Genomic DNA, 8683 nt, shown 5'->3' with positions numbered 1-8683 from the left:
TCGATCTACATGCAGTTGTGTGGTGTTGTGTAGTTGTCGCCTCCTGCTCTTAGAATCCGTTTGTGATTTTGTCAGTTGCGGATAGGATTCGGCACCTCCTTCGGTTATTTTGATTCGGCACCTCAGCAAATTTCACTGAAATAATATTTCTTCTTTATAATCACCGGGGCTGACTGAACTGAAGCTTGGCGCTCAATGATATTGGCTTTTATGTTGTTGTTGCTTTTAACTTAAAAGAACTTTAGACCTATTAGCACACAACCAACAGGGCGCGGGCTTTCCCTTGATATCAATCTTTGCTTCACTTTAGGAGTAGAATTTGCTGCCATTTTCTTTTGACTTCCTCACCCCTGGCACATTTTGTAGGTCTAACCTGCCATGGTAACAAGCTATCTGTTTATCCGGATCAGCTAGATCAGCAATCCAATTGGGGGAGAGCCTAGGCTAGAGTGAAGGGAATTTAACTCTAATAGGGAAGAGTGTGATAGGTGATGCTCTTACCTGATCCTTACTTAGTACATAATAAACAATTTCTTTGTTAGTGATTGGATAGGTTTTAGAATAGTTGCCGGCAGAACCACCCCATATACATAATTCAAAAAGGAATATTTTCCTCACAAACGAATAGAAAATATATTATTTTTTTACTTTGGCGCGATGTCCACGTAATTTGTCAGGGTCGTTAGTGGAAGACTTTTTTAAAACTAAAATAACACCTAAAGTTTGTTCAGAATAACTATATGTTTTTTCTTTTCTTATTATTTGAACAAAATAAATTGCATGGCATTTTAGATTGCAATCTTGATTTTTTGCAGCTATATTGAACATTCTAGACATAGAAAGGATATGCTTGGCTTGTATCTTCTCTTCTCCTAAGACATTTTGGTCATCTCTTGACATCCATAACTCATCATAGATGGTTCAAAAATTTATTATTCTATTTTTGTTTCCTTTAAGTTATGTCTTTGTTTGCATTACTTTGTAATGCAATCAGTGAGCTTAGCATTGTCATTACCTCCTGACAATAAATCATGCATGCTATTTTGCACATATCCTTTGACTTTTTTCAGAGTGATATGGATGACGCGAGGCATGAAAGTAGAAGCAGACCGCCCTCAGAATCGACAATCCTTGATTCATTTCACTAGTTGTTTATCATTTTCAACTGTGTAACCAATTATCATGCAGGGTGCCTTAGCTTCGTGACCAACTAACCATGTCATGTACCTGGCTGGGGACACGACGATTCGGTGCCCGAGCTCAGCTGCTCCCGAAATCACCGGCGTGCATTCCTCGCTCGGGATGCGAACAAAACAGCTTGTCGCATCTGACACGGAATATAGAAAAAGGAGCGTATGCGGTAATACGGTAGGAAACAGTGCATCTTTCGTGGGCCTAGATCGTATCGGGGGAACGGAGGACGCGCGTGTGCGTTCTGGTCCGTGGACCAGAATGTTCTCATCTCAACCGAGCCACGGATCAGAACAGAGGAAACCCTCGTCGCCCCCCTCTCTTCCCCCAAAACCGGCGGCGCTCGATCTGCACCGGCGGCCACGTGATGGAAGAGGCTGGCCTCGATTTCCTGCTCGATGCCGTCCACAGGTCAGTTCTGAAGATCTATAAGTTTTGCGGATTTGTCGGTAAGCTGCCATACCGGTGGAAGAAATCTGACGGCAGGCATGTCCGTAGGCCATCGCCGTCTTGTTTCAGGGGAGGAGTTCGAGGACTATCTTGAACACCCAGATCCGGTTCCTCTGGCCTTGTTCCTGAGAAGCGAAGCCAGCCACGCCGTCCCTGCGGACTCAAATGCCGGGTCTGGTTGCGGGCAACAGGACGGGGAGTGCGCCGGCGTCCTGATGCTTCTCTGACTCGGTCGGGGCAGTCACTGACCCCGAGGCCTCTGGTTGGACAAAAAGGTCAGAACCCAAATCCTCCTGCTATTGAACTGTATTTATTCCCACCGTCTGTACGTTTCTTCAAATTGCAAATATGCTTGACACACTTCATTTTAGTTTTGAAACCATTCACAAAATCACTATATGATCTGGTTAGCTGAAGCATGGTAGCTGCTCCTAAGTGTTATCTTCTTTTAACTGGCAGACGACAGTCCTTGCATGTTGGTATTGCTGAACTAAAACTACTGGACTGAATTTGTACATTTGGAAAATTCAGGTTACAGCTCGGTAGTGCACCACCAGACCAGACACCTTGTCCCTGGGATGAGTGCTCACAATTATGCAGAGGAACCGACAAAGAGTGTAGTGCGACCTGCACTTGCTCGGGCGAGGCATATGATTTCTACAATTTGTACACTTGGGAGATCGGGTTCGGAATTAGATATGATAAGATCAGGCTCAACGCTGAGAGGACACAATGCATGGAGGAGATAGTCTGCGGTTGCTCGGTGCCTACTGAACTCTGCTTACATAGTTATATTTGAGAAAATGGTGAGGCATGGCCGTCCTGTGGTATTTGTGTGTGTGGTAGTCTTGACATTTTGTTTGTTGGAAAATATGCAGGGATTGGGCCAATGTACTCCCCAAGTACTTCTGGTTACTGTACAACTTAGACTATACATGCTTGGCGAGCAGTCATAATTCTGAACGAATGAACAATTGGAGGCTAGGTCAGCATTGCCTTACAAATTCTACCTGTGTTCATGCACTCCTCCGGTTGTTGTAGCGATGATCTGTTCCTTTCTCAGTGGGACATGCGGGTCTTGAAAGGTTCAAGACAATAACAAGCAGTTACTACTTACTACCGGGGAGTGCATGGAATCATTGTAAGCCCTCATGGACACCCGTATTACTTTTTTATCATATTCTTGTGACACTCAACGCCGTCTTTTTGGAACTGTTTTACTCAGATGTAGTAATATAGTACTCTAGGATCGGTTGAATTGGTTCACAGTTTCACTTTAGCCATTGACCTGAACTTATCATTTTCACGGCTCGCTGTTATCTACATTTAGAAAATAATGTGATTTCTCTTGTACTGGCTAACATCTAACCGCCATTTTAGTTTGAGCTTACCTGTTATACTTGAATGGACAGAACAACGTATTGCTAATTGGCACACACCAAAAAAAACACTCTCAACTTGTTTCATGCTTGAAAGGTTGGCTTGCCTCTTTGTTCTTGATACTCTTCTTCGTAATGTGATTCTGATCTTTTCTATTCAAATATATAATGAAGTGACTAAAATATCAATGATTAGTTTCAGGCATTTGCGGAATCATTAGGAACGAATTTTCTTGAGAGTTATGCTACGGAATCCATCAATGTGGAGAGAACTTTCTTAAATATGTCATCAGAAATGAAGAAAAGATAACCAGGAGCTACACACTTTTAGAGGCCTTTTTTCTTCCCAGTTTCTCTGAAATGTTAGATCTCATCGAATGACATGTATTCTTGTGAAAAAGAAAGGCTTTGGGAATTCCGTCCAATATGTTTGCATTACTGGTTTAAAAAATATGATATGCTCATCTTTTTATTGGGTTGTGTGCATGATCAAGAGAAGCCGAGAGAGCAATAATTTCTTGCTTTTCGGAAGAAAAACTGCAAGCAAGAGCAATGACGAACAATTTCTCAAATACTTCCCATGGAGCCTTTCATTACATTAATTCTGCAGAGTTCATAATTGACACAAACAGTTTATTTAGGTATTGGCTTTAGTTTTTCTGATGGCTAAGGACCAGATCATGCAGTTATCTCCTCTTATGACTACTTCTGCTGCCTTCTAAAAATCTGGTGGGCATGCTTTCCATGTGGACTGCTAGTCTTGCCTTCTGTTCGAGTGAAGGATTTACTTGCTACTGAAATTTTTACATGCCTGCAGAATGACGAGCCAATCTGCCACGGAGAGGAAATCTACTGTCCATGTTCACATGAAAGGGCAGCCCATACAGCAGCAGAACAGCAGCTGCTGCTCCGCATAGGCTCAGCAAGACTCCATTCCCATGTGTTATGATATTGTTGAGTGGACATGATTTTGTTGTGTTACTGTTTACCATGGAGTACATATTTAATACCTGCCAATGTATTAGATGCATTTGATGGATCTTAGGTAACGAAAATTGTGTGAAAACATGGTTAATTAAAGCTTAGTAATCATCGCCCTGTCATATTTCCCAAAGGATCATATTGTTGTTGACTATATCTTGATTTTGTCTTTTGGCACTATTCTTTTAAAACCATCTTTTTGCACTATTTCGGAAGCTTGACTGCTTAATGATGTAATCCCGCAGTTACACAATATCAGTTGAGGGATAGAATCATTGATATCCGAGAGACATGAGGTGGTTACTGAAAAAAAGATATGTTTCTCCGACGTCCAAGTTGAAAATCAGATAAAAATTAGAGAAAAGTATACTTTTCATCCCTTAATTCTTGGCGAAGTCTAGATTTGGTCCCTCAACTTTAAAACCGGACAACTTGCGCCCTTAACTACTGAAACCGGCCAAGATTCATCCCTGGTCACGGTTTTGACCGGTTTTGGTGCTGTCCCAACCCGGTTTTGATCGTGCCGACTCAAATTCGCATACCTTTTCCAAGTCCGTTTAATGTTTTCAAATTCGGGTATTTTTTTCAAATACGTGAACTTTTTAAAAATTTCTGTACTTTTCCAAATCTGCGTACTTTTTCCAAGTTCATGTACTTTTTTTTAAATCCACGTACTTCTTTAAAGTTCCTGTGGTTTTTTTAAAATTCATGTAATTTTTAAAAATTGGCATACTTATTCCTATTCATGTATATTTTTTTGGGTTTGAAAATTTTATGTGAAATTGAAAACATATGCGGATTTGAATATCTTTTACGCGAATTAGAAAAAAAATGTGTGGATTTGAAAATTTATGTCAACTTGAAACAAGTATGTGAATTTCAAACAAAGTTCATGGATTAGAAAGGAACACGGATTTGAAAAAAATACACGAACTTTAAAAAGTATGCGGATTTGAAACAAGTACGCGAATTTAAAAAACAGATGGATTTGAAAAAAAAATACTTGGATTCGATAAAATTACACGAAGTTGAAAAAATACACTGATTTGAGAAAATTACGCAAATTAAAAAAATCATGGATTTGAAAAAGTACACAAATTTCAAAATAGTTCACAGATTTGAAAAAGGTATGTTTATTTTTGAAAAAATTGCACGACCTTGAAAAACTATGTGGATTTGAAAAGAGTATGTGAATTTTAAAAAGTTCACGGATATGAAAAAATTACACGAATTTTAGTCGGAACCGGTCAAAACCGGGGTCAGTCAGCACCAAAACCGGTCAAAATCGAGACCAGGGACAAACCTTGTCTGGTTTCGTTAGTTGGGGGGGTGCAAGTTGTCCGGTTTCGGAGTTGAGGGACCAAATCTAGACTTCACCAAGAGTTGAGGGACGAAAAGTATACTTTTCTCTAAAAATTATTTAGTGTGGGAAACAAGCTTCGTTAACAACAGCTAGATCCTTACACAAACATACAGGTCCACTGGTAGTACTACGATAAACAGGCTTACAGCTAGATCGGTGTGAGGCGAGGCTGAGAGATGCATTTATGAGGAGCTGGTCTAGTGGCCGTTAGTGAGTGGGGGCGACGGGAAGGGCTCAGACAAGGGACTGAGCCGTCGAACGGCTACCTGTTCCGTGCCCCTGCACCTGGCTATAAAATGTAATATACGGTCAGGAAATACATTTGCTGACACAGATCCAGAGATGAGTTTGTGGTGTAGATATCAGGAGCATCTGAGCTCGTGTTCAGAAATGAATTTTCGCCTGGCTAGCTTTTTCTCTCGATTCACAACTTTTTCATTCATATATCTCTGTCCACCACATCTTTCACATGAAAATAACAACCGGATGGTCGACAAATAATTCAATAATGGGCGAGGTGTGACGCCGCGCTTCTGCACTGATAGTACGTATTAAAAAAAAAAGAAGAACCAATCTATGCCATGCGGACACGTACATGTATATCATGTATCCCAATATTTGTGCATAATAAAAAGAAAGAAAGAAAATACCAATCTTGCATACACGTACATGTAAATAATGTATCTTACTCATCACTTTCTGTTATCTCTTTCAACTATCATGAGCTCATTAAAATTAGTATGAGCTATTAATGGTCATCTTTCGATAGAAAACAATGGCTATCGGAAGGAGTAGGAAATAACATGTCCGTTCCTTTGCCCAGTGACCGTAAGCGCCCCAACTCCTCTATTTACTTGGACAAACATGAGCTAAAACCCTAACAACAGTAAGTATCGTATCAGATTCGAAGAAAGTATCTGCTGGCAACATATCATTTGACTTTCTCGCTGCCATTAATTCCAAGCAACACCAGAACCCTTATCTCATACAAACTGGAATCGACTACCAAGAGCCAAGAAAGAAGGCCATGTTGCAATCCAGCGGTAATGTGCAATGACAAGGATTAACCGATTTGTAATTTTAGGACCTAAATGGAGGACATATGATCTGTTGATACTGAATAGCAAGAAATTTATGTATCAGGGAAGAGGCTGGTAGAATTTGTGGGATTCGTAAATAGTATTGCGGCATTAGCTTCCTCAATTGGTTGTGTGAATTACGTCAAGTTAGTATCGCGGGCTCGCGCGTTGGCGCGATCGATTTCCGACCGGCCGTTGTCTTCTGGATTAGGAAAGTGTACAGCCTCTTTGTGTTTCGCTTGATTAGGAAAGTGCTACGTGATTATATGTAAAGTGCTACGTGTCAGTTGAGGGAAAAACAAGCTGTTGGAAACCGATCTGTTGAGCGGGGCGATCCGCGCGTTGCGACGCGCACGTGCGAAGGGGTCATTTCGGTTAGTATCATGTTGCCTCCCTCTATCAAAGAGTCTTTCTTAAAAACTATGGATCTTGCAGTGGCTTGAAAAGTTATGGTTGCAACATGATGCAACTGGCTATGATTCTGAAGCACGCGATGGAGTTAAGGAAGGTACTATCAAAGTTTGTTGGTGCGGACGAAGTATATTGGGCAACATAGTTTTAAAAATCTGTGTGAAGCTTGTTAACATACATGACTGATCGATATATGAGATGGAGTGATCACTCATAAGTAATATATCATAAGTAGTATATCGATCAGTCATGTATGTTTTTAAACTACTTGCTACTGTAACTACGAGTACATCGTCCACAACAAAGGTGTGCAGCCTTATTCTAGGATGCTCGCAGTCGCAGCTAGCCAAAGAATCATCCACACCTACGAAACCGTCCTGACCGGGTTCACCTGCCGGCTGACCGCCGAGGAGGCCAGCCACATGTCCACGCTCCCCGGCGTCAGAGCCGTCTACCGGAGCAGGGTCTTGCACACGCAGAACACCAGGTCTCCTGCCTTCCTCGGCCTACAGGAGGAGTCCGGGGCCTTGCCGGAGTCAGACTTCGGGGACGGTGTCATAATCGACCTCGTGGACACTGGCATCACGCCGGCCCACCCATGCTTCGACGACGCCGGCCTGGGCCCCGTCTGCGCGTCCTGGAAGGGGATGTGTGTGCAAGGCGACGGCTTCGACGACAGCTCCTGCAACAACAAGCTCGTCGGCGCCGGAGCGTTCCTCGACAAGCTGGTCGACGGCGAGCGCAAGTTCACTCCCATCGATAGGGTCGGCCACAGCCGCTGGCTCACTGGTGCATGGCGCGAACCATCTCAACTTCTCGCGCGGCGACGCGCTGGGCACGGCCCCGAAAGCGAAGCTAGCCATTTATAAAGTGTGCAACCGCTATGCCGGGGGCTGCCCGGACTGGGCCATCGTGGCGGCCGTCGACGCCGCGGTGAGCGACGGCGTGGATATCATCTCCATGTCGCTCAGCGGAGACCCGGCGCCCAGTGGCGTAGCTGGAGGATGGACAGGGTGGTCCATGGAGCACCCTGTACATCGGCCTGGTACTTCAGTATACCTGTAAGAAAAAAATAATCAGGCCACAGTGCACATCTAAAGTCTAAGCCCAAAAACTATGGATCCGATAACTAACTCACTCGTTACTTCCTACGTTCTAGGTGTACGCTTTATCCAAGAAATGTTCCCTTGTATGCTTAAAGCAGTTTTTTGTGTACCCTAGAGGATGGACTTGATGACTCGGAGTCTCCAACCGACCACACCGCGACGGCAAACCCTAGCGTTTAGTGTGACAGAAGCCGATAATGCATTGCGCCATTTAGGCATAAGGCGGAGGAGTGCCAGCGAGGCAGATGGTAGTAATGCATGCACAGAGTAGAGCTAAACACCGAGGCAAGAACTCCACAAACTTCACACCTTTACAATTTAAAAATATGATTTCCATTTTCAATTCAAAGTATGATTTGCTTCAAGGTTTAACTATGAGCGGTTTTTATTGTAGAATTGCTGCAAAAATTAAACTTCCACATACATTATTGATAAATTCTATACTAGCATGCAATGGTGGAAAGACGACAAGTCAGTTTGGATCCTCGATCCTTCCTGTGCTCGCTATATGCCAATATTGGTGCGTCAAATAATTGGCAGAGGATTCTGCCGCCGCTCATTGTCTTAGAAACCAATAGGGAAAGTTGTTTCGGCTAGGGCGAACCAATAAATTAAATAAGGTCCAAATAGAGGCCAACATTGAAGTCAACGTCAATTTTTTTGTTGGATTGCTTGGAGTGCCAAACCAGATAGATCCTATATCTCTTCCCGTGCAGGGCACAA

The 8683-nt window shown here is 42.9% G+C and overlaps 1 long non-coding RNA gene and 1 pseudogene across 9 annotated transcripts; both read left to right on the top strand.

The window, feature by feature from the left end:
• The first annotated feature begins 1390 nt into the window (after positions 1-1390).
• On the top strand, positions 1391-4140 carry LOC119329824. 9 transcript variants are annotated; one of them, XR_005159782.1, is made up of 6 exons: positions 1391-1602; positions 1690-1916; positions 2173-2404; positions 2520-2626; positions 2705-2782; positions 3054-4140. It is a non-coding gene; the product is annotated as an uncharacterized LOC119329824 (long non-coding RNA). The 9 variants fall into 9 exon arrangements; XR_005159780.1 differs by having other exon boundaries at positions 2520-2782; XR_005159784.1 differs by having other exon boundaries at positions 2520-3117; positions 3223-4140.
• Positions 4141-7180: 3040 nt separating this feature from the next.
• LOC119332969 overlaps positions 7181-8683 on the top strand; it is a 9829-nt pseudogene continuing 8326 nt past the window's right edge.

This window comes from Triticum dicoccoides, chromosome 7A (genome assembly GCF_002162155.2).
Source record: "Triticum dicoccoides isolate Atlit2015 ecotype Zavitan chromosome 7A, WEW_v2.0, whole genome shotgun sequence".
NCBI lineage: Eukaryota > Viridiplantae > Streptophyta > Magnoliopsida > Poales > Poaceae > Triticum > Triticum dicoccoides.
The sequence above is the reverse complement of the archived record's forward strand: the minus strand, read 5'-3'. Positions and strand labels throughout refer to the sequence as shown.